This window comes from Physeter macrocephalus, chromosome 15 (assembly GCF_002837175.3).
Source record: "Physeter macrocephalus isolate SW-GA chromosome 15, ASM283717v5, whole genome shotgun sequence".
NCBI classification, from domain to species: Eukaryota; Metazoa; Chordata; class Mammalia; order Artiodactyla; family Physeteridae; genus Physeter; species Physeter macrocephalus.
Window position 1 is genome coordinate 15,863,995 of NC_041228.1, and position 26,464 is coordinate 15,890,458.

Genomic DNA, 26,464 nt, shown 5'->3' on the forward strand with positions numbered 1-26,464 from the left:
TGGGTCAAAAAGGATCTTGCTGTGATTTATGTCATAGAATGTTCTGCCTATGTTTTCCTTTAAGAGTTTTATAGTGTCTGGCCTTACATTTAGTTCTTTAATCCATTTTGAGTTTATTTTTGTGTGTGGTGTTAGGAAGTGTCCTAATTTCATTCTTTTACATGTAGCTGTCCAGTTTTCCCAACACTACTTATTGAAGAGGCTGTCTTGTGCAAAAGCTTTTTAGTTTAATGTAGTCCCACATGTTTATTTTTGCTTTTGTTTCCCTTGCCTGAGGAGACAGACCCAAAAATCTTTTGCTGAGACTGATGTCAAAGAACATACTGCCTATGTTTTCTTCTAGAAGTTTTATGGTTTCAGGTCTTACATTTAAGTCTTTAATCCATTTTGAGTTTATTTTTGTATATGGTGTGAGAAAGTAGTCCAGTTTGATTCTTTTGCATGTAGCTGTCCAGTTTTTCCAACACCATTTACTGAAGAGGCTGTCTTTTCCCCAGTGTATATTTTTGCCTCCTTTATTGTAGATTAATTGACCATATAAAGGTGGGTTTATTTCTGGGCTCTCTTTATTGATCTATGTGTCTGTTTTTGTGCCAGTACCATACTGTGTTGATTACTGTAGCTTTGTAAGCATAGTTTGAAATCAGGGAGCATTGTACCTCCAGCTTTGTTCTTCTTTCTCAATATCGCATTGGCTATTCAGGGTCTTCTATGTTTCCATACAAATTTTAGGATTATTTGGTCTAATTCTGTTTCCTATATTTTTCTTAATAGCAGGATGTCACTGACTCAACTTCCAAGGAGGACAAGAGGCCTGTTAATACTGCTGTATTGTTAGCAGCATAAGTAACTGCAGTAGTAACTAACAGAGACCCTCAACTACCTCACTGCTTAGGATCAGGACCCACAGGGTATAGGGCATATTAGATCTTCTGCTCTCTCTGTCTGGGCCACTCGCTGTTCATTGATTATTTGACTGGTTCTTGCATTCAGTCATGCATGCATTTATTCTTTTAATAAAATATGTGTTGCAAGCCTAATATATGCCAGTACTGTTCTGTGCACTGGGAATACTGTCACCTGGAGCTTATCCTTTGATGGCCTAGGTTATGACCCTAGAGACAGAGAGAGACACTGGAAGTGAGATGGCATGAGGTCAGGCTTTGGCCCCAGTCTATCTCTGCTCATCACCTGTTCTGGGTTGATTTTAATCTGCCCCCCCCCCCCCGCAAATATATGTTGAAGTCCTAACCCCAAGTACCTCAGACTGTGAGTGTACTTGGAAACAGGGTCTTTACAGAGGTAATCAAGCAAAGATGAGGTCATTAGGGTGGGCCCCTCTTCAGTATGACTGGTGTTTTTTATAAAAAGGAGAAGTTTGGATGCAGAGACAGACTTGCACAGAGGGAAGTCAATGTGAAGAGACACAGGGAAAAGATGGCCATCGACAAGCTAAGTAACGCCTGAGGCCACCAGAAGCTAGGAGACAGGTCTGGAACAGACCCTTCCCTAGTGCCCTCAGGGGGAGCATGACTTCTGGTTTCCATCACTGGGAGACAATAAGTTTCTGTTGTTTTAAGCCATCCCGTTTGTGGTACTTTGTTAATGGCAGCCATAGGAAACTAGTACGCCACCCAAAGCAGGGATCTTTTCTTTCCAGGCAACCAGGGCCTGGAGACCAGGTGGTGAATGCTGGCCTGGCTGCTTTTGCTAAATTTGAAAACCTGGACCCACCTTTCATTAGGAAAGAGCACAGTGACGTGGACGGGAAATGCCTCACTTTCAGCAAAACTGGTGTGTGAACACTTGGCATTTACACTCGAGAGAAATTGAGGGGTTGTTGTGTTGTCAATAGGAATCTGCCAGAGAGCATACCCAGGGGGCATTCACAGGTAGGGGTCACTCGAAAATTCTGGTTTGCACACAACCCTTTGAGCAGCCAGCTACCCTGAAAGGCATGCTCTCTGGGCTCCATCTTCACCTGTGACCAGTGATGTTGGTCTTGCCTTTTGGTTCTGCTCTCGGGTGCCACCATCAGCTTCTGAGATTTTCCTTGTAGGGCAAGCAGACAGGTAGGTGTGGTGATTTTGTGGCAGATACTGTGGCAGATTAAAGATGGCCACACATTCTTTGACATTTCTCCTATTGAGAGGTGGGGTTCATGTCCCTGTCCCTGCCCCCTTGAACTGGGGCCGCTCTGTGGCTGCTTTGCCCAACAGAATGTGGTAGAAGTGATACTATGATAGTTCTGGACCAAGACCTTTAAGAGGACATGCAGTTTCTGCTTCCTTCCCCTTGGAGCTCTGGGCCACCATGTAGGAAGTCTGACTACCCTGAGGCTGCCATGCTGTGAGGAAACCCAAGCTACCCACGTGGAGAGAGAGATGTTCAGCCAGTCCCCACTGTTCCGGCCCCGTCATTTCAAGTCATCTCAACCAGACAGCATGGAGTAGAGATGAGTCATAACTGCTACACTGTCTGAACTTCTCACTCACAGAACTGTGAGATACAACAGATTTCTGTCTGAGAAACTCCTAAGTTTTGGTGTGGTTTCTAGGCAGCAATAGTTAACCAGAATAGAGGCAGACCCAAGATATCAACCAAGAGTGTGAGAAGATGCTCTGCATCTGGACTTTGAGACCAGCAAGTAATTTTCAGAATGAATGAATGACACCGAGGAAGGCCTTGGAGGTTGAGGCGGGGTCCACACCTGATGGGCCACCTGGCTGGTTCCGTCAGAAGGATGATAGACACAAGCTCACCTGCCCCCTCTGCAGCCCCCATCAGCCCCCGGGGCAGATAGGAAATGTGACTAGAAGACAAGAGAATCTCTTTCTATTACACAACATTGCTACTAATAGCTCTGCGCTGGCCACTGTGCTAGGAGCTTCATGTGTTATTGCTATACTTCACAAAATCTTGAAAGTAGGTGTTTTACCAATATGGAAACTGCAGTTCAGATGCTCATGAAAAGCTCAGAAGAACATGCTCTAGGACCAGAGCTAGTCCAAGGCAGGGCTAGGGTTCAAACCCAGGCTCCAAGGCTTGGCTTTTGGAAGGAACCCAAGGGAGTCCAAAGTGGGGCGACCTGACACAGGAAAGGTAGGGGGAGGGGAGAGGGAACAGGAGGAAGGCCTTTAAAACAAATAAACACAACAGAGTCCACTTATTCAGAGGTACCCCCTTGAAACGACTGCCACATCATCACATCCATGTGGCCAACACAGAAGGTTCCTGCCACCAACCTAGAAATCTCAAGCAGCCTCTCAGAGTTCTGAGGGAGCAGTGACTGTGAAAAAGCTCTGCAAAGAGTCTTCTGTAGGACTGAGAGTCTGACGCTGTATAAGCCCTAACATCTGCTGATTTGGTAAGTGGATATATTTAGTGGTGGAACAGTTTTTCTCCCAGTTTCATAACACTTAAAAAGAAAAAAAAACTGCTTGTCCTATTTTTTTTCTTTTTTCCTTTTCTTTCTTTCTTTTTTTTTTTTTTTCATGAACTCGCGAGGGATGTTGCCATTCTTTCCATAGCAACACACTAGGATACTGACTCTGCTTTGCTGGGAGAAGTCTAAGCCGGCCCCAGGAGTAGCAGAAGAAAATGCCGGGCTGGGTGGGGAATAAATTGCTAAAATTCCAATTTCCGAAATGAAGGCAGAAAAAGCCTTGAGGTGTTTTGGTCCCAAGAACTGCAGGTGTCATTCCAGTTCCCGCACCTGTCCTGTACTGAGGCGGTGCCTCCTGCACGTACGGGGCCCTAGTGCATTTGTTCCCAAAGGATCATGATTCCGACAGTTGTCTCATTCTCTCCAAAGTGCTATCTTTCTTCAGTGCTTTCTGGATCCTTCTGATGATGGTAGGGAGGCAGCTTCAACTAGGTGACAACCTGTCTTCAACAGTTTTTGCTAACATCAACTTGTCTCTCCTTTTTAAAGGAAGGTAGACCTGGACATTTGGGGAGGGAATGGGAAAACCAGCCCAAGTGGAGGGCCTGTAGTTCCCACTTTCACACACACCATCTCCTTTCATCCCCACAATGGCCCAGTGGAGTGAACATTCTTATCTCCATTTCCTTGAGGAAACTGGATCTGAAGCCGAGAATCTCAAGATGTCACGCCTGAGGAAGGGCTCTGAAGGCACAGAGCTGGATGAAAATGTTGCTGTCATGTATTGCCATTTGGTATGGTCTGGTGTGTCTGCATGGAGCTCGGCTACGTTGGCCTGAAGGCAGAAAAGCCAGAACCTCCTATCAAGGGTGATAAGGGTTAGCAGATCCATTCTGCCCTTGTTCTTTCCAACATGACATTCTACCTCTCATTTCTATTCTCCAAGAGGCTGCTGCGGTGAGAGGAAGAGCACGTAGGAGGACGAGTGCCTGGGAGTCATTAAAAAATAATACTTTTGAAGAATATGTAATGATGTAGGAACATACTCATAATATGTTAAGTAAAAAATGAAGCTACACAATGTACTGTATGATGCCATTTACCTGACATCTGGAAAAGGCAAAATTAGAGAAAAAGCAGTGGTTTCCAGGGGCTGGGGTGCGGGCTGACTCCAAGGGACACGAGGGAATTTGGGGGGTGATAGAAATGTTCTATGTCTTGATTTTCGTGATGGTTACTCAACCACATGGGTTTATCAGAACTCATAGAATTGTTCACTAAAAAGTGTGAATCAAATTGTATGCAAATTATACCTTGATTTTATTTTGGGTTTTCTTTTTGGTCCATATCCTATGGTTTGTGGGGTCTTAGTTCCCCGACCAGGGATTGAACCCACTCCCTCAGCTGTGAAAGCGTGGAGTCCTAACCGCTGGACCACTGGGGAATTGCCTTATACTTTGATTTTAAGAAAGACCAAAACAAGGGCTTCCCTGGTGGCACAGTGGTTAAGAATCCGCCTGCCAATGCAGGGGACACGGGTTCGAGCCCTGGTCCGGGAAGATCCCACATGCCGCGGAACAACTAAGCCCGTGCGCCACAACTACTGAGCCTGCTCTCTAGAACCCGTGCGCCACAACTACTGAAGCCCGCGCGCCTACAGCCCGTGCTCCGCAACAAGATAAGCCACCGCAGTGAGAAGCCCTCACACCGCAACGAAGAGTAGCCCCTGCTCGCTGCAACTAGAGAAAGCCCGCCCGCAGCAACAAAGACCCAACGCAGCCAAAAATAAATAAATAAAATAAATACATTAAAAAAAATTTGCAGCTACGTATCAGTATTTACAAGAGAACTCCAATTTTGTGTCAACACACACAAACATTTGTAAAAACATGCAGATGATGTTAACATTGGCTATCTATGGGATGAGGAATTATTCATGATTTTTATTTTCTGCTTTATATTTTTTCAACAATTTCTATAATATCCTAGATTGTTACCTTTAGAATCAGATGAGTGGTTTTCTTTTGTTTTAGGAGAGAAAACACGGCTGAAACAGTTTTGGAGTCAAGCTCCATTTCTTAGAAGCTGTCTGACTTCAAGCAAGCAGGGCCATAACCTCTAAGCCCAGTCTTCTCATCTGTAAAATGGGATAACACCATTCACCTCTGAGGGTTGTCACTATGATTAAATGAGATAACAGTTGTAGAAGTACTTTATAAATTGGAAGATGCAGCTCGACTAGTAATCACTGCCATCCTCTCATCTTTGAGAACTTCTTCGATTTCCTTATCCAGTGGTTTTCAAGCATGATGTCATTACACATTTATGCTAGTAAGAGCTTGAAGCTAGCACGTGACTTATTTTTTTAAAAAAAGGAGTACCTAGTATGTAGTGAGTACTTAATAAATACATGTGGAATGAATAAATGGCATGCTGTCCTCCATGTGTTGTACCAGAAAAAAACAGTGAACCATGCCCTTGTTCATACACTGCAGTTGAGCGCATCTTCAAAACTGTTGATCGTATACTGTGTACTGATTATGAATCCAGCACATTGCTACATCTAATGGCGCTTTTAGGACATTTAAGAGGTATACCCCAAGAAGCTAACCATCTAAGTAGGGAGAGGTGAGTAACAGATGCAAAGGAGTAATAGATGATAAGGAAAAGAACTTGGTAAAGGGGAGATTAGCATACAGGGCAGTGGGGGTGGGGAGGAGATTTTTCCTGGCTAGGTGGGACCACAGCTGAGCCTTGAAATTTCAGCAGGAAAGAATGGATGTTACAAAATGAGGCGGAAAGACGTTCCAGATGGGAGAACAGTTTGGGCCAGGGGTTGACTATGATCTACCTCTTGCTTCTACAGATAAAGCTTCACTGGGACACAGACAGCCAGGCCCATGTTTGCTTTTATCCTTCCACGGAGGAACTGAGTAGTTGCAACAGAGACCCTCTGGTCTGCACAGCCTAAGATATTTACTATCTGCCCCTTGACAGAAAAGGTTGGCTGACCTCTGGTCTGGGCCAAGACACAGAGGCCTGAACAAACTGTGGAGTCTGCTGAGGACCAGGTCAGAAGGGAGCTGGGTGTAACAGAGGAAGTGGAGTGGGAGGCAAGGAAAAGATGGGACAGGTAAGGTGCCGAGGGTAGTGGGGGTAGTGAGGAGGTAAATGCCTGGACTGAAGTTCTTGTTTCCACGGAAGCAAAACAGCACTGCTGAATTTGCCGGGGAAGAAGAGGTTCTGGGGACCTGGACCAGCTGACAGCCGGTCTTGGAGGGGCCTGGTGATGAGGACCCTACAGCTAGGACCGCAAGAGAGTGTGGCCTGCAGCGGTTCTGCCATCCTGCACGGGGGCTGGGAGAGGCGCCTCTGTCGGAAGAGTGAGGCTGAGGGGGATGCGAAGGCGGGGCCCTCCCCACTGGCACCCACCCACACCCCAGGTGGCTTCGGCTCTTTCACAAACTCTGATGCCATCCTCTGAGCCTGGGGGTGTTGGAGAGGGAAGAGCCTGCTTCTATAAGAACAGCGAGGGCTGTCAGGGGATAAAAGACATTGGTCGGACTCCAGCTTTGTTCCTTCATCTCTCGTTCATTCATTTTAAATGCCTTGAATGAAATTACTCCCTCAGTCTCCAATTCAGCTCCCCTGTTCTTGAGTTAACTCCCATCCTCCTGTCTCTCCATGAAAACTGCATTCAGAGTAAATGATTTCTTAAGGGCTACACCCAAGCATCATGCTAGGTTCTACTTTTGTCCTCAGGGCCTATTGCAGGGCCTGGTATGCAGGGCCTATTGCAGGGCCTGGTTGTCTAATAAAAATGTTGGCCGAACCACTGAAATGACAAAGGTGGGTAGGACACAGTTTCTGTCTTGGGAACTGTGTCACTCCTGTGTCTCAGTTGCCTCATTTGTAAAATGGGGATGATAAGGGCATTTACATCATATGATTGTGAGGATTAAATTTGTTTAACAAGAGTCACTTAGAACAGTGCCTGAGTCAAGGCAAGAGCTCAGTAGAATACCACAAAGCTACAGTAATCAAAACCGTTTGGTACTGGCACAAAAACAGACCCACAGATCAATGGAACAGAATAGAGAGCCCAGAAATAAACCCAGGCACCTATGGTCAAATAATCTATAACAAAGGAGGAAAGAATATACAGCGGAGAAAAGACAGTCTCTTCGATAAGTGGTGCTGGGAAAACTGGACAGCTACATGTAAAAGAATGAGATTAGAACATTTTCTAACACCACCTACAAAAATAAACTCAAAATAGATTTAAGACCTAAATGTAAGACTGAAAACCTTAAAACCCCTAGAAGAAAATATAGGTGGAACGCTCTTTGGTGTAAATCGTAGCAATATTTTTTTGGATCTGTCTCCTAAAGCAAAGGAAACAAAAACAAAAATAAACAAATGGGACTAATTAAACTTAAAAGCTTTTGCACAGCAAAGGAAACCATCGGCAAAACGAAAAGACAGCCTAGCCTACTGAATAGGAGAGAATATTTGCAAATGATATGGACAATAAGGGGTTAATATCCAAAATATAATATATAAACAACTCATACAACTCAACACCCAAAAAGCCCAACAACCAGATTAAAAACTGGGCAGAAGGCCTAAATAGACATTTTTCCAAGGAAGACATACAGATGGCCAACGGGCACATGAAAAGATGCTCTACATCGTTAATCATCAGAGAAATGCAAATTAAAACTACAATGAGATACCACCTCACATCTGTCAGAATGGCTATCACCAAAAAGAACACAAATAACAAACGTTGGTGAGGATGTGGAGAAAAGGGAACTCTCGCATGCTGATGGTGGGAACGTAAATCGGTGCGGCCACTGTGGAAGAGTATGGAGGTTTCTCAAAAAAAATTAAAAATAGGGGTTTAAGAGGTACAAATAAGCTACAAGTATATATTGTACAACATGGGGAATATAGCCAATATTTTATAATAACTATAAATGGAGTATAAACTTTAAAAATTGTGAATCACTATATTGTACACCTGTAACTTATATAATTTTTTTTAAAGATTATTTTTTTGATGTGGACCATTTTTAAAGTCTTTTATTGAATTTGTTACAACAGTGCTTCTGTTTTATGTTTTGGTTTTTTGGCCGTGAGGCATGTGGGATCTTAGCTCCCTGATCAGGGATTGAACACGCACCCCCTGCATTGGAAGGCGAAGTCTTAACCACTAGCCCGCCAGGGAAGTCCCTAATTTATATAATATTGTACAGCAACTATACTTCAGTTAAAAAAACCAGAACTACTGCATTACCCAGCAGTTCCACTCCTGGGTATAATATAACTGAAAAAAAAAAAAAAAAAAAAAAAAAAAAAAAAAAAAAAAAGAAACAAAAACACAATTTGAAAAGATACATGCACCCCAATGTTCATAGCAGCACTATTTACAATAGCCAAGATATGGAAGCAACTTAAGTGTCCATCAACAGATGAGTGGATAAAGAAGATGTGGTATATATACACGACGGAATACTACACAGCCATAAAAAATGAAATTTTGCCATTTGCAACAGCATGGATGGACTTGGAAGACATTATGCTTAGCGAAATAAGTCAGACAGAGAAAGACAAATAATGTATGATATCACTTATATGTGGAATCTAAAAAATACAACAAATTAGTAAATATAACAAAAAGGAAGCAGACTCACAGATATAGAGAACAAACTAGTGGCTACCAGTGGGGAGAGGGAAGCGGGGGGAACAAGATGGAAGCAAAGGATTAAGAGTTACAAACTATTATGTATAAAATAAATAAGCTACAAGGATATATAATACAAAACAAGGAATATAGCCAATATTTAAAAATTGTGAATCACTATGTTTTACACCTGAAACTTATATAACATTATACATCAACTATAACTCAATTTAAAAAAAGAGAGGTTAGTAGATGTTAACCATTAGTTTTATTATTACGACCCGAATGGGCCCAGACAAGAGCAGCAAAATCCTGAGGGTTATGAAAGGTTAAAAAAAAAAAAAGGTGGAATCATTTCCATTGGAAACATTTCCAAGGCTTTCCGGGGATCCAGAAAGGCTTCAGAGTAGAGGTGTGGTCTACAGTGCCTTGAGAATGGCGTGTTTGGGAAGAATCCTAATGGCTTTACTAGTTAGACACTGAACTGTAATTGATTACTGATGTCTGCTCTGGGCAAGGAAAAGTATAATGGTGGTGTGTGTGCCTCCTTGGCTTATATTGTTTGTTTTAGGATTCAGACATGTTAGGGCACATTTGGAATTCTGGCAGTACAGACCCACCAATAATTTTTTGAATTCTAAGGCCTAAGAGTTATCTGGGAGGCAATGTATCCTTAGGGAAGGCATACGCCCTGACTCAGGAACACTGCCTGAGTCATCAGAAGGAAATGCAATTGTGACTACAGCCTGGTGCCTGATCTTCATCAGATCATCCTTTGGCCCAGATCCCAAGGATCCATGCCTAACTCTGAGAGGAGGGGACAAGTAAAAACTGACAGAGTTGTTGAGAGGAAAATCTCTGCGTGAAGCAGCGCTGCTATAGGGCCCCGGGATGGAATGTAACACACGGGGTGGGGGGTAGATTCTCCTTGTCATAGCAGAGTCCACCATGGGGGTGGGGACACTGTGGGGACACTGACACTCTGTCAGATGCGGGGGGGGCGTCTCACAGGGGCAAGAACTGGAGGCCCAACTCCGGCGGAAACAGGAGACGCATTCATGGTGGCTCCTTAAAGACTCTCTACCACGTCCCCCGAGGACCCCCAGGAATAGTTAGGGGGCTGGAGATGGTCAGGGCCTGGAGCCCCACCGCAATGGGAGGGGACAAAGCCTCATGCATAGTGACCTACTTGTGAGCCCAAGGCTGGGAGCCCTGAGAAACACAGGTCACGGTTAGACCGCCCCGAGGGATGAGCGCTCGGTGTGCCCAGAGGAGGGAGGTGCTCCTTGCCTGGGGTGAGGGCAGAGGTGCTGGAAAGCTTCACAGAGACCAGGGTGGAGGCAGGTGAAGGTGTGGACGGGGACCTGGAAGAGGAAGGGCATCCCGGACCAGGGAAGATGCATGAGCGAAAGTTCAGAGGCACGAAAGGAAGGCTGGGGCCGGGAATGGTGCGGATGTGGGCGGGTGGGGGTCAGGAGACGAGCGCTGGGAGGAGAAGCTGGAGGGGCAGGAAGCGGGGAAGGCACATCAGAAGGAGCGTGAACACGAACGGCGGACTCTGCTTTGGTCTTTGGTGCATTTCCTGTTCCAAGGACAGCAGCTAGCCCAGAGGGAAGGCTCCCTGAGAAAGAGTTCAATGCGAGGATGGATGGATGGAAGGAAGAAATCAGGATTGGGGGAGGGTAGAAGCTCCCCTTCCTTTTATTGAGAGCAAAATGGGAAGGAAACCCTGGTTGGACTGTTAAAGGAAAGGAAACCTGACAAGCGAGATTATGAGCAAATACAGCAAAGAAGAAGGGTGTGTGTGCAGGTACGCACATAAAGCAAAAGCGTAAGAGACGGGTTGTGCGCTCAGCCCCGAGCCTCAAAAAAGTACCCCTAGGTTTAAAAGAAAAGAAAAAGAAAGGCAACGGAGCCCCTCTCCACTGGATTGAAGTGAACAGCACAGAGCAAAGGGATGATTAGAGCCTTCCCAGGATGCAATGCAACTTCCTCCAGGCGCCAAGGGGGAAGGACCCCTCTTAACCTGGTCCCGGTGCTCCCTTCTCAGCCTCCGCGGCTCAAAGGGACGCTGCAGGAGGATGCGCAGGCCAGGTAACCCTGCCCAGCGGGGCCGCTGCCGCGCAGGAGCCTCCTCTCCTTGTTCTCGCCTCGTTGCCCGTCTTTGGAGCCTTGCTGCGAAGGAGGAAAACGGGGCCAAAGCTGAGATGAAAGCGCCTGTAATCTCATAAAAGAGCCAGGCGGAGGCTCTGAAAGGCACAGAGGAGCCAGCACCTGCCATTTGCACTTCAAGGCAGGCAGTTTGAAACCCACCAAGGCAAGAGGCCTGACTGTCCTTCCCCACCAGTACCCGGGCTTGGGCACGCTATGGCCTTGGGTACCAGAGCGTCCTGGTTGGTCGGCTGGATATCCCATGGGCTGCAGGAGGACGAGGAGGAGAGGCAGGTAAACCACCAAAGCCCCCGGCTTGAAACCTGCATTTAGGAGAGCTGGAGACTTAAAAGTCCATCACTTCCTTTCCTTGCTGGACACAATATTTATCACTTTCGTCGGCCCTCAGGCCACTGTACAGTGGGGAGAAGGACCTGCTATCACAAACGAACCCTTTCCCAAGGCCATCACAAAATGAGGCTCCGTCAGAACTGAGAAAAGAATGAGTCTGCTTTAGACGGCGCACGAATGGAGCCTTTTCTGCTTTGATTTGCTCTCTTGAGAAATTCTGCAACCCTGCTAGAATCCAAGGCTTGCACGGGGTCTTGTTAACCACCCATAACTGGGAGAGGGAAGGTTTTCTCAGAGTACAAAGCCAAGAAAGCGAAAGCAGAAAGAGATGGACGATCTTCCCAATGAAATCCCCAAATGATCAGCACAGGACTTGTGACAAATTTCTCGCAAAGTCATCTTCTATTTTCCATAAGCAATCTAGAAGGAGGACTTGGGGAAACCTACGAGGCTGAAGAGAACACGTTGTCCTTTCCAGCTGTGAGTCACCGTGACGGTGGGAGAGGCCACGGGAGGCAAGGTGAAGTGGGAAGAAGGCTGAGTTCGGGGGCACGCACCCTCACAGCGTGACTCAGCTGTGTTCAGGAGGCTGGGCTCTTGGTTATCTGCTGCAACTCTGGCAAGGCATCCACGTGGAGAGAGCCTCTGAAGGGGATTTGGAAGACCTGAATGCTCCTCCTGGTCCCATTCCTAACAGGTGTCATTTCACTACCTGTAAGGCATGGGGATTTGACGGGGTGAGCTCTCGAATTCAGCTCCAGCCCCCCAGCGTTCTGAGATGCCAACAGCTGTTCCAAGAAAGGTGAAGTAGCAGCATCCCGGAGAGTCAGCAGGAAGTAGGGGGAGAGGGTGCCCAGGAGATGCGCAGTCACGGCTGCAAGGAACCCGTTATGACGGACCCAGCCTAGAGTTAGGTTTAGGGAAAGAAAAGAAGAAAGCAAGACGCTCCCCTTTGGGAATAACATTAAAATATCTGCTGCAGGAATCATCGTAAAGACAGAGATATGCCTCCCCAAAGCAGCTTCTCTGGAAATAACTGAATTGCAGACTCTGAACATCAGAAAAATCCAAGAGAGATGAAAAACCTTGGATAACAACGCAATAGGGAGAAAACCACTTCTCCAGGAGCTGATTGAAGTATCTGAATTAACCTGTATTAGGGAGTAGAGGCCTGCCATTGTAAACAAGGAAATTGGTTGCAAGTTTTAATTAGTTGGGGTTTTGATAAGTGGTGGATCTTGGAAGCGGTAAAATGCCAAGAGATGAGCCTGAAAGGGCAGGTGAACCAGAGACAGGGTGGGCATTTCGCTCTGGCAGCAGCATATAATGAGCTTGAAAGTAGGCCAGGGCTGAGCTGGGGCCCGCAGGCGTGGCTGAGAAATAACCAGTGGGGCCCTTGTGTCTGTCAGTCGTAGACAAATGCCACCCACTCCAGCTGCTGCCCAGTCTGCCCCATTCTCTCTCCACTTTACCATTTGTGGTTACGGCGACCTGGCTGGTGGGACCAAAGTGCCTTGAGTGCCCTTCTGTTCCTCTGGCTTAGCACATGCTGCCATCTTGCCCAGGGCAGCCTGGCAGAGAGTTGGCTGCCAGGATCAGACAGCAGGGTGAGAGCAGGCACTCTCCAATGCTGCTTGCTGGCTTGCCTTCTTCCTTCCACAGCCTTCCCTGAGCACCTCCAAGGCGTCAGGGACTGTGTTAAGTGCTTTGACTGTGACGACAAGCAGTCTTTTCTCCCTGGGTTCTAGGAGGTGGCAGATAAGAGGACAGGCAGAGATGCAACAGTAGATAAGTTCTGTGAATGGGGAACAGAAAGGACCATAGAGGATAGAGTGGGTGGGGTCTGTGGGGTGGAGATCAGGAAAGGCTTGCCCCAGGAGCCAGGTGAGCTCATTAAGGCCATAGTTATAGGATGGATTCACCCATGGCCTTGGTGGAGCTTGCTGGGCTCTATGCACCGATCCTTCCCTTCTGTCAATCGTTGATAGTGTCAAAACCTTTCTTTTGTCATAAGAGTGAACCAGGTAAGGAGGTGACTGGCTCAGGAAAGAGCCATGAGTGACTTTAAGCACATGCTCTGTGGTCCGTGAGCAAGTCCAAGCCAGAAGGGCACCACATTCAGGCTCCACTGCGGGTGCTGCCCAGACTTCTCAATTAGTGCCCTCAATCCCCTGAGTTTAGGGTTGCTCAGGACACACAACTCAGCCTTTGCTCTCTGCCTGTTCCCATCATGAGGGGCAGGATGAGAACAACACAGCTGTCGGAGAACTTCCTCAGCTGCCTGACTCCTGGGAGTCTAACACCTGCCGATAAGTCTTCCGGGCTCAGCTAAGGCCGTGGTACCTGAGGATGAACTCTTTCCCTCAAAACACACCTAGCTCCAAGGCAGACAGGCTCCTAAAGTCATGATCTTTGCCGGGGTTGGGGGGGTGGGCACGGAGGCTACCGAGGAATCTAGTAGTTAGGCTTTGGAGATGGGCAAAGCTGGGTTCCAATCTAGGTTTCTTCTGTGCAAACATTTGTACGTGAATGTTCACAGCAGCACTATTCATAATCATCAAAAGTGGAAATGTCCGTCAACTGATGCATGATAAGCAAAATACAGTCTATCCCTACGACGGGGTCTTACTTGGCAAAAAAAAAGGCATGAAGGGGTGATACATGCTACAAGTACAGCCCCTGAAAACATGATTCTAAGTGAAATAAAGCAGTCACAAAAGACCACACACTGTATGACTCCATTTGTATGAAATGTCCAGAATAGGCAAATCTATAGCGCTGGAAAGCAGATTGGTAGCTGCCAAGAGCTTAGGGGGCTGAAGGCCTGGGGCAGGGAGGGGATTGGGAAGCGACTGCAAATGGGCATGGGGTTCCTTTGTGGGGTGATGGAAAATGTTGGACAATTGTGTTGAGGGTTGCACAACTCTGGGACTATAATAAAACCTGCTAGGTGGTACCCTTCAGTGGGCGAATGACGTGGTATGTGAATTTTATCTCAGTAAGGCTGGTATATTCACATTGCTTCTTGGCTCCCACTAGACTAAGGTTGACGAGGGCAAAGACCCCTTTCTTTCACTGTCTTCTGAGGACCTGGCACATGGATGATGCTTTCATATTTGCTAATGAATGAATATGTGGCCTTGGGCAAGCCCCTTAGGTTCTTTAAGCCTCAGTTTCTGCATCTGCCAAGCGGAGATAAGAATGTCTCTTGCGGGCTTCCCTGGTGGTGCAGTGGTTAAGAATCTGCCTGCCAACGCAGGGGACACGGGTTCGAGCCCTGGTCCGGGAAGATCCCACATGCTGCAGAGCAACTAAGCCCATGCGCCATACGGAGCCTGCACTCTAGAGCCCCTGAGCCACAACTACTGAGCCCTTGTGCCACAACTACTGAAGCCCGCGAGCCACAACTACTGAGCCCGCGTGCGTAGAGCCTGTGCTCTGCAACAAGAGAAGCCACTGCAATGAGAAGCCCGCGCACTGCAACGAAGAGTAGCCTCTGCTCGCTGCAACTAGAGAAAGCTCACGTGCAGCAACGAAGACACAACACAGCCAATAAGTAAAAAAAAAAAAAAAAAAAAATTGCCTCCTGCAAATGGCTGCTGATTAGGAGATGGGGCACTGGAGGCCGTTGGCAGGTCTGGGGCACACAGCGGTGCTGATTAAAGGTTGGTCCCTGCATGTGTGGTTCAGCACCACTGACTCGGCTCCATAGGGGGGGTCCCTCCCACTGGGAATGCTATTTCTTAGCCACCCACCTACCTCCCATCACTGATCCGAGCCCAGTATCCACGGGCACGCCGTCACACAGAGCAGCCCGCATGAAGCCAGGTGTCAGGCCGTTAGAGGCTGCCCCGTGCGATCACCCCGGCCAGCAGGGGGCTGGTGAACACATCAGACTGTATTTGCTGTCTGTCTGGAGAGGCCTCTGACAGCCTCTCCCAGACTGTGTCTGTCACTGCCGGTCAGGGCGGACGCCAGCTAGCAGCACGCGCTGCTGAGAAGGCACAGTATTTTCAAAACAGCTGCCTGAGGGTCAAGGCTACGAGGTGCGAGAAGCCACGCCGCCATCCTTACGAATCCGTTTTGCAGAAAACATGGAAAGGAACTTCCAGGCCCCCAGGTGCCCGGAACTCTGAGCCCCACTCCCACTCTTGTTCACACCGGGGCCCCAAGAGCCCCAGCCAGGGGTTCTGGTGTGCAGTGCCCCCCACGCATCTGTCCTTTCCGGGCCTCCGAGCCCTCGGGGGAGCCATTCTCTTCTCCAGGGAGGCGGCTCACTGCCACCCTCCAGCCTCCCCAAACTTCACCGGTAACCCGTCCATCTTTCGGGAACCAGCTGGGAAGTACCTTCTGCTGGGAAGTACCTTCTGCAGAGAAGCCCAGCTGATCCTTTTAAGATGAGGTTAGGTCTCCATCACGTGGGCTCGGAGCTCCATTTTTCCTTCCGTCTGCAATGTTACATTGACGATCGTCTGTCTAAGGTCTGTCCCCCAACCAGCCCGCGCGCTCCCGGAGGGTGGGATCTGTCTTGATTACCGCAGTATCCCTAGGGCTTAGCACACAGGAGACGCTCGATAAGTACGTGTTCAGTGAAACAGTCCACTCACGTTCTCCTTTCTCTCCGCTTCTTCCCGCTCTGCTGGGTGGCGGCCTGTTCCCGCCCTGGCCCCTGTACCCCACGAAGCCAGAGGAAGAGGGTTGGAGGAAACACTTGGGTCTTTTCACGGAGGAGCCCCTTGTGTGGCAAGAGAGTGGGGAGGGGAGGGGAGGAAGGAGGAGGGGTGCGGGGTGAAGGTGGGGGGGTGATGCAGGGACAGGGAGGGGGTGGGGAGACTGTGAGGCTGGCCTGCGGGCCCCTCCCACTCCATCCACCCACACCCCACCCGCGCTGCCCACCCCTCATCCTGGCAAAGCCCCTTCATCCTCTGGGGCAGGTGACACTTTAAAGCTGGCGGAGAGCTGACCGAGCAGCCCTGCAGGCGACTGCAACGGGCTGACCCACTGGTTTGGTTTCTGGACATTTTGAGCCAGCCTCACAGTAAGAAATACATTTTACACGGCAATCCTGTGTGTGTGTGTGTGTGTGTGTGTGTGTGTGTGTGTGTGTGTGTGTGTGTGTGTGTGTGTGTGTAGACTTGCATATAAAAACGAAGCGGAGAAATATAGGAGGAAGGGATTAGAGCTACAAACTATTAGGTACAAAATAAGCGACAAGGATACACTGTACAACAATATAGCGAATATTTTATAAGAACTATAAATGGAGTATAACCTTTAAAAACTGTGACTCACTATACTGTGCACCTGTAACTTACGTAATTAAAACAAAAAAACAAACCCCACAAAGTGAACAAAATACTACTCACCCTCACTATGTTGGGTGTATTCTAATACCTTCTACCGTTTTCTATTCAATTTCAAAACCACTTCCGGTCATGCGGAGAGGGCTTCCCTGGTGGCGCGGTGGTTGCGCGTCCGCCTGCCGATGCAGGGGAACCGGGTTCGCGCCCCGGTTTGGGAGGTTCCCACGTGCCGCGGAGCGGCTGGGCCCGTGAGCCATGGCCGCTGGGCCTGCGCGTCCGGAGCCTGTGCTCCGCAACGGGAGAGGCCGCGGCGGAGGGAGGCCCGCGTACCACAAAAAAAAAAAAAAAAACGAAGCGGAGAAATATAGGAGGAAGGGATTAGAGCTACAAACTATTAGGTACAAAATAAGCGACAAGGATACACTGTACAACAATATAGCGAATATTTTATAAGAACTATAAATGGAGTATAACCTTTAAAAACTGTGACTCACTATACTGTGCACCTGTAACTTACGTAATTAAAACAAAAAAACAAACCCCACAAAGTGAACAAAATACTACTCACCCTCACTATGTTGGGTGTATTCTAATACCTTCTACCGTTTTCTATTCAATTTCAAAACCACTTCCGGTCATGACTTACTGACAGGGGCCTGCAGCCAGGACAGTGGGACACTCAGAGGGGATCCTGTGCTTGGGCTTTAACGCTCTGTAGTCACTGTCTCGAAATTCCTAATCATTTTGTCTTTGAATTTGCATTTTGTAAGTGGAGACTGGTGGGACACGTGGTCCTGCTTCCCGGATGCCTGGCCGCCACTCCCCGCCCCCCCCACAGCACCCCTGGTGGGGTGCATCCCAGGTGCCATGAGCGTCTGCGCTCTCTTGGGAGTATCCCGGTGCCCGAGGGAGTGTGACATTCAATGTCTGATAAAAAAAACATCAGGACAGGTTGCAAGACTGCAGAAGGAGGGAAAATGCTTGCTCATTTTTGAACAGAGGGCCCTGCATTTTCGTTTTACCCTGGGCCCCATGAATTATGTAGCCAGCCCCGCCTCCTAGACCAACTTCACACCTACTCGGTGGGTTGTGACTGGCAGTTTGAAAAACACTGCCCTAGTCGGCAGAATGTTACAGCTGACCAAACCGCAAGCTTCCCTCAGACAGGCTGACGTTTAGATACCGGTTCTGCAACGAGTTGGCCGTGTGACTTTGGGCCAGTCACTCAACGCTCAACTTCCGTGTCTTCCTCTGCAAAACTAGGATAATGATAGGATTTACCCTTAGAGTCGGCTGAGGACTGACTAAATAAGGAAACGTGCAAGGGTAGTGCCCTGAATATAGAAAGCAAGCAGTTATCGTTATGACTGGGTCCCTCCTGTCTTTGGCCTGGCTCTGATTTTTCCCACTTTGAGTTACTTCCCTGAGGAGGGGATTTCTGAGCTGGGTTTTGAGGGGTGACAAGGAGTTTACCAGGTGAACAAGAGAGGGAAGGAGAACACAAGGCTGCAGAGGAGAGGCTCAGAGGCACGGTGTGTTTAACGGAAGTGGGAACAGACCAGTTTGAGAGGGTGTACTTCTGGGAGTGGGGAGGTGAGCCACTGGGAGGCAGGGGTGGGAGGCTAGGGGTGCTGAGGCTGGAGGTGGGAGGGGCCGATCCTGGGGAGGAGGGACCTGGGCTCACCGGGTAGCCAGTGAAGGCAGGGAAGGTTTTAGGCAGGCAAGAAGCATGATGAGACCTGCGCTTTCCAAGGTCACCCTGGCCATGGGGCAGAAGGTGGATGGAAGAGGGTAAAACCAGAGGCTTCTGGAAGAGGCCAGGTATGAGATGCGAGACCCCGCATGAGAGAGCGACAGAGGGGACCAAAGGCTGGAGTTGACGGATCTCCTAGGAGGTTGGCTTGAACGTGGGAGGGGATGTGAGTAGGGAAGAGAGGTCTGGCGGGGGCAGGAGGAGGAGCCCAGCCTGGGCTCCGGAGGCTAGTGAATGAAAAGGATGAAGCTTTAGTCTATTTTTGGAAACCTCCAGGGACGCAAAGTCTATACATAAACCTAAAGAGCAATAAATAATCACAGAGTTGTTCCGTTTTCAACCAAATCAAACTCCTTTTGGCCACCAAGCCCAAATCAGATAAACTTTCTTTAAGCGGCAGAGCAGGTAGGTTCTAACTGCCATTGGCTCAGCGCCACAGATTTCTGGAACCAGGTGGAAGACATTTTCCATTACAGAACAAGTTAGAACTAAGCGACGTCTATGGAAGGGAGGAAATCAAAACGGAAGCTTGAAAAGGTGGTGAATCCACTGGCCCTCGGGTAAGGCAAGTTTCCAGCTGCCAGCAGAGTGCAGGTAGGCCCGCGAAGTGCGCTCGGTGCAGAGCGGATCAGACCAGGAGCCAAACATCGACTTTTGAAAGCAACACCAAGAACCGCCTTCTTTTCTGGAAGGTGCAAGTTCTCCTTCCGCTTTCTTACTTTTATGACCCTATTATTACCCTAGCTGCAGCCATCACTGGCAAGCAGCTTTTAAGTGCCCCGAAAAAATTAATTCTGGAGCCGAAGTCTCTGATGCTTGAGTGCTGGTTAGGTGTGGGAAACAGATACTTCTTACAGTTTTAGGTCAGATGAAAGGGAAGACGGTGATAACGAGAGTGTTCCATGTGGACAAGCTTTAAAGTTTATATAACACTCCTCTCTCATCTGTGTTCACAACAGCCCTGCAGGATCAAGGGGTTAAGGCCTGCCATCCAATTTCACCCACGTAGAACCTGCGCCATCTGTGAAAGGAGTTATAAAAGGTCGCAGGGCAAGTATGGAGAGAGGTCTTCTGCTTTCTACCATCTGTCCTCCCATCATGCTATGTTACCCAGGGAGAACCCCTTCATTGTCTGGAGATCATGTATATTTGAGAAATGAAGCAACAGGCATTAGAATTAGTTTCGTTTGGATTAAAAAAAAATACCCCACACTTAGGTCGTGCTTGTCACGTGCCTTTCACCGGGATCTCTGCTGGGGATGGTGGTGTAAAGGCACTAACACAGGTACCTCTTCTGAGTACTTAAGATCCAGGCACTTTATGTATCTTTGATTTCATTTACTCCTCACAGCACCATTATGAGGTGGGTGTCGTTACGAGAAAACATCCTCTGACCTGACTTGGCGGCTCTGGGCATCTAAACAAAGAGGCCGGGCCAGGACCGACTTCCTGCTAGTTGGGTTTTGGCCATGTAGCTGCACGTGTTGCATTTTTCCAACACTCCTGGGAGGTTTCCCATTTTGAAGAAACTGAGGCTGAGAAGGGTTTAAGCAAGTTGATGATAGACCACTGGGATGGGGGAAGCCTTCATGCTCTGTCCCCTTTAGTTAAAACCATTTAAATTTTTTAAATTTCACAAGCAGTGTCTGATTTTTCTGAAAATCTAAACGATACAGGAGTATTCAGAGGAAAATGCTCCCCCACCTCTGCTTCTCTATTTCCACTCCCCAGAAGTAACTGCTTTTTTTTTTTTTTTTTTTTTTTTTTTTTTTTTTTTTTTTTTGTACGGGGGCCCTCCCCTGAGGCTCTTGGCCACATTTCTTTGTTTTGTTTAATTTAATTTAATTTAATTTTATTTTATTTTTTTTTTTTTTGCGGTACGCGGGCCTCTCACTGTTGTGGCCTCTCCCGTTGCGGAGCACAGGCTCTGGACGCGCAGGCTCAGCGGCCATGGCTCACGGGCCCAGCCGCTCCGCGGCACGTGGGATCTTCCCAGACCGGGGCACGAACCCGCGTCCCCTGCATCGGCAGGCGGACTCTCAACCACTGCGCCACCAGGGAAGCCCGAGAAGTAACTGCTTTTAACAGTTTGATGTCTATCCTTTTCCCATGCACAAACATACCCAGACATGGACATTATTTTTCACAAAAGGGATTGCACTAGACACATTATTCAGCAACTTGTGTTATTCACTCACTACGTATCACCAGTTATCAGTCCCCGTCCACATGTAAAGAGTAATCCTTATCCTCCTGGCCAGATTTCATTGCCTGAAGGTAGCATAAACCACTCCCCTACTGCTAGACTCTCCAGTTGTCTTCAATTACTCATGAATTCTGCACCAAACGTAACTGTAAATGTAACCGATTCCTGAGCTGTAAGCTCTCAATAAACATTAGCTAAATTTTTAGCTTCCTTATGTAGCTTTATTTAACCGATGGCTTCCATTCAATTCCTATTGCAACTGCTGGTTTCAGAGAGTTGGAGCTAACTATGCCTCAGTCTCCTGACCATTATGAAACCTGGTTACATTCACGGCCCACGGGTGATAGGCTGCCTAAGCCAATATTGAAATTGGGTTTCGACAGGTAAGTTTTGAACTGATATTACTTTTCCAAATTTTCAGACTCATTCCCTAACTGCAGCTGAGTTTTTGCAGGAAACTACACAGTGGTATAAAGTAATGAAGGTTGTGGTTTAGGTTTCTAAGAGAAGCTGTAGAATCCAGCCTAATATAAAGAAGGGAGGAAGCTGCACAGCCTAACATTTCTGCTCTACCTCAGATCATTTTATTACACTAGTTCAAACAACAAGAAGTTGAGCCTGTCACTGCAGACTGTGTCCCCTCATAGGTCCCCAGGCCGCTTCTCTGCCCTAGGCAGAAACTGGGTCACCCCTCTCTTCCATTTCACATTATCCTTGAGATTCAGACTGTGTTCCTTTTTCAGAACTCTCAGACTCTACTTTGCTTTTCCTTGTCCTTTTCCTTCAAGATGGGCAGCAAAGCAGAAGAGAGTCTTGTGTTCTTTCTTCCTTCCTGATATTCCAAGATCCCTTCTTTTATCATTTTCTTTCTACCTAAAGAACTTCCATGAGCCGTTCTTTTAGGATAGGTGTGCTGGCAATAAATTCGTAGTTTTCCTTCTGAGAATGTCTTGATTTCCCTTTCATCCCTGAAGGATATTTTTTGCTGGATCTAGGACTCTCGGTTGACAGTTCTTTTAAAAATGCTGTGCCTCTTCATTTTGGCCTCCATGGCTTCTGATGAGAAATCCACTCTCATTCATGTTGTTTTATAAATAAAAGGTCATTTCTCACTCAACAATTTCAAGAGTTTGTCTTTAGTTTTCAGACGTTTGAGTATGATGTGTCTTGGTGTGGATTGTTTTAGATTTATAATATTGGGGATTTGCTCAGCTTCTTGAATCTGTAGGCTTATGTCTTTTGCCAAATTTGGGAAGGTTCCAGCCATATTTACTTCAGTAGTGTTTCAGCCCCACTGTCTTTCTCCTCTCTGTCCAGGACTCTGATGACATGACTATTACGACGACCGTTACAGTCCTATAGCTCCCTGAAGTTCTGTTCATCCCCCTGCACCCCGCCCCCGCCGTCTGTTTTCTCTTTGTTGTTCAGACTGGATATTGTTCTATTTTCAAGTTCACTGATTCTTTCCTCTGTCCCTTCCATTCTGTTATTGAGCTCATCCAGTGAGTTTTAAATTTCAGTAATTGTATTTTTCAGCCCTAAAATTTCCACGTGGTTCTTTTTGTCTTCTATTTCTTTGTTGAAACTTTCTATTTTTCTTTTTTCATTTGTGTCTTATTCCTACTTGCTTTTTGAAGCATTTTTATGATGGCTGCTTTAAAATCTTTGTTGGAGAATTGCAACATCTGTGTCATCTTGGGGTTGGCATCTATTGTCTTTTTTCATTTAGTTTGAGATCTTCTTGGTTCTTGGTATAGGCGATTTTGTTCAAAAATTGAAATGTGAACGTTTGGGTATTATGCTATAAGAGTTTGCATCTCTCATGAAATCTTCTGTTTTAGCTGGATTAGGGGAAGGGAGTACCACCTCATTAATGCCAAGTGGAAGTCTAGGCTCCCCACTTGGTCTTCATTGACACGTGAGCAGGGAGTTTCCTCATTACCGAGCAGGGATGGGAGCTCCAGCTCTCCACAAGGTTTCCACTGAGGTCCCCAGCTGGGAAGGGCAAGGAGTGTCTCCTTACTGCTCCCAGGTGGCGTTCACTGACATCAAGGAGGTGGGTGTGGCCAGGTTACCTTCGTACTTGGCCTTCTCTGACACCACCCTGGGTAGCTGGGGTGCCTTGTTATAACCTGCTAGGGTGGAAGTTGAGGCTCCCCATTCGGCCTTTGCTTGTGAGATGGAGGCTGAGCCACAGTTTTTTCTGTGGTGTCTGGATCAAGACTGTGATTATTCTCCAGAAGTTTGCAGCTTCCTAGGCTGCCCTTTCCTGGTCCTTTGGCTGAGAGAGAGCAGGCTTTTTTTTGTTTGTTTGTTTGTTTGTTTTTGGATCTGTGCCCATTGGCATTTCTGAGTTGATGGCTTCTTCAGCTCCGAGTCTTGGATATATGAGGCAAAACAAACAAAGCAAAAACAAACAAACCAAAAGAAATCCCAGGGAACTCACCACCATGTCATTCCTTGGGTTATGAGGTCCCTAGATAATCTGTTTCTTCTTTCCACCTTTCAGAGTCTTCTTACATTTGTTTTGCACATAATATCCAGAGTTTTCAGTTGTATTTAGTAGGAGGAACAGAGAGAAGTGTGTCTACTCCATCTTCCCAGAGGTAGCGGTCCATCAACAAACATTAGCAATTTCCATTCCCCTCTCTTCCCAGGCCCATTGAAACATTATATTTACCACTCCTATCCTTGGACATTTCTATCCACCGAACGTAGAAAGCCAGCTTTATCTTTTTAGCTTTCATGAAGATGATGATGAGGAGGCGGAGGGGGAGGAGGAGAGGGAGGAAAGCTCAGGTAAGGACACACCAGAGCAACATGCCATTTCCCTTTCTAAAGTCTTTTCTACATCTCTACTGTCTACAGACCAGACTCCAAACTCATCAGCCTGACAAAGGACACTCTTTACAGTTCTGGTCTCTGTCTTCGTTCTTGCCCAGAGTCCCCTTCACTTGTGTGCAGGAGCTTATCTTCTGCCCGGTGTGGCTGCCCTTCTCACTCCATCCTTGCACACAGGACCCATTTCTCAGTGCCCGTTTTCATCCATAAGACCTTCCAGCTGAAACTGAAGCCCATCCCAGGACTTGGCACTTATATTAGACATTAATAATTACTGAAGGTATGCCATTTACTTCATTATTTGGACTTTAAACTCATTAAAGGGCTGGGTTATGCTTGATCCTTCTTTATCTCTTGGCCAACCATAAGCATCTAGTAAATACTTTTTTGGAAACAGTGGCTAAAGGCCCTTGCCTGTCAGTGTGAATCTGATGGCAGAATTCTGAGAATTAAATAAAAACCCAGCATCAAACAGATAAGATTAGCTCTGGGCGAAGTTATCTTAAATGCAGGTAAGACAGAAGCTGGAGAGTAGGAAGAATTTGGAGTGTCTGTACTAATAATTGAAGTTATTAATACATCTAAATAAAGAATAAGTTTAGAAGAGAGCTAGGAGAAGCAGTCACCCAACTAGGAGGAATGTCCTGGCCTGGAGAAAGCCCGGGGGGCTGGAGGCGGGGGTAGCCCTATTGTGGTGGTAGACGCCCAGGTGGAGGCCGTGCATATGTGAATTCCAGAACCACCTCCTCTGAGTTGATTCTGTGTGTACTCAGGTGGCCTTGGGAAGCCAGCTTCCCATCTTCACTTCCCTATAGAGTTGGAGAAGAGACCCAACGATGCAATTGTCTGGGCCCTTGGCAGTCTTATTTTTCACTTATTGGTCTTTTGTGTCTTATGAGTTTGGTTGGCAAAAAAAAAAATCCATTTATATATCAATAATTCAAATAATAAAAAATGACAACTGAAAGATTATTCAGTGCCTATTATGTGCCAGACTGGGATGGACAGTCATGGAGCATCTTGTTTCATCGGTACCATCGTCCTGTGAGGCAGGTACTGTGACTGTCCCATCTCATGGATGGAGAACTTGAGGCTCAAAGAGATCACTCTACTTGTTCAAGCTCAGAAGAGTCAGAGCTGGGATTTCAGCCCACGTCTCCTGACTCCAAGGTCCACCCTTCACCACTGGGCTTTCTAACATTGCCCTTTCTATGTGCCAGGCACTGTTCTAAAAGCCTTACATATATGAACTCCTATAACCCTCCAAACAACCCCTTGAGGTAGGGACTATTTCTACCCCCAATTTACAGCTGAGGAAACAGAGGTACAGAGAGGTCAGGTAACTTGCCCAAAGTCACGCAGCTAGTGTGAGTAGAGCAGGATTTGAAACCAGGTAATGTGGCAAAGGACCATTATGTCATGCTGCCTCTTTCTGAGGCACTTGCCTGACTCCTTCTAATAGACCTAAGCCCCTTGAGGGAAAGAACTCCATCTTAGTCATTTTTGTATCCTTACCAGCTACTGTAGTGCTGGCACAAAGTATGCCTATAATACATGTTGGATCATTTGAATTCCATTGGAAGGGCAGCCCTCTAGCCACCTGCCCTGTTCCAGCTACATTCTGATTTCATGAAGCCCCTTGAATTTGCAGCTGAACTAAAGTAGGTTTTTGCCAGGCTGCAGGCTTCTCGTTTTGTTTCATGCACAGATTACAAATTCAAGGCCCACAGAGCTATGAATAATTTCTACTGGAGCATATTTTTCCCATTTGGGGACCTGAGTTTTCAAGTAACTCAGTCCTAGAAGCAGGAGGCTAGCAAACGCCTTTTTAGCACCATCTTCTGAGTCCAGTTGTGACTTGAAAGGTTTATCGAAGTGGAATAAAGGTACCAATTTGGCCCAGTGGTTCTCAATGGTGGATGATTTCATCCCCCTAGAGGACATTTGGCAACATTTGGAGATGTTTTTGGTTGTCACAGCAGTGGGGACATGGGGGGTGCTACTGGTATCTAGTGGGTAGAGGCCAGGGATACGGCTACACATCCTACAATGCAAGGATAATCCATCACAACAGAGAATTAGCCAGCCCCAAATGCCAACAGTGCTGAGGCTGAGAAATCCTGATTAGCCAAGCAGCCCCCAAATCTGCATGTACAAGTGGTTTTAAAGAGGAAGCATCGCTCAAAGATTAAATTAGGTTTTATGAGACTTTTTTCCCAGAGAACAGGCATCAATCACTGGCGGAAAAAATAGAAGTAAGGCTTCTATGCCAAAGCTAAACCATCTTTGTTTGGGCGCACATTCCGAGGCGGTGCTCTGAGAAGTAAGGTCCTAAGGACCTCCTACCCCAAAGCCACTTGGGAAGCTTATTAAAATGCAAATTCCAGGGCCTCCCTCAAACCCACCGCAGTAGGCTCTCTTGGTGAGAGTACGAGGGGTCTATGTTTTTAGGACACCCCAAAGTCATTTGGCTGCACACTGACAGTTTTCTTCCACTCTTCCAGAAGTAGGGGAGATAAATTGGGGGGTGGGGGAGGAGTGCGGTAGACCGACCATATGCATGGTGGTTTTTAAAAAGTTAACTAAAAATGCTCACATTCTAGTGCGGTTCCTCTAACTTCAGTCATCTGTACCACACTGTCGCGAGTTATGCCCTGGACGAATACCACCCCTTCTCTTCTTTTCTTAATAATTAAAAAAATTATTTTGTCAACGCTAGCATCATTCTAGGCAGTAATACTCATCACAGGTTGGATCAGCTGGTTACCTTTTTCCCTAATACTCCTGA

At 47.1% G+C, this 26,464-nt stretch overlaps 1 protein-coding gene across 11 annotated transcripts in view; it reads right to left on the reverse strand.

Moving 5' to 3' along the window:
- ZHX2 (zinc fingers and homeoboxes 2) overlaps positions 1 to 26,464 on the reverse strand; it is a 182,777-nt gene that overhangs the window by 49,429 nt on the left and 106,884 nt on the right. The window contains exon 1 of one of the 11 annotated variants that reach the window (XM_055091020.1): positions 15,938 to 15,959. The exons of the other annotated variants lie outside the window; for them this stretch is intronic. The gene's annotated coding sequence lies outside the window, so the exon portion shown is untranslated. Of the gene's footprint in view, positions 1 to 15,937; positions 15,960 to 26,464 lie in introns of those variants that run through there. 11 annotated transcript variants of the gene reach the window in all.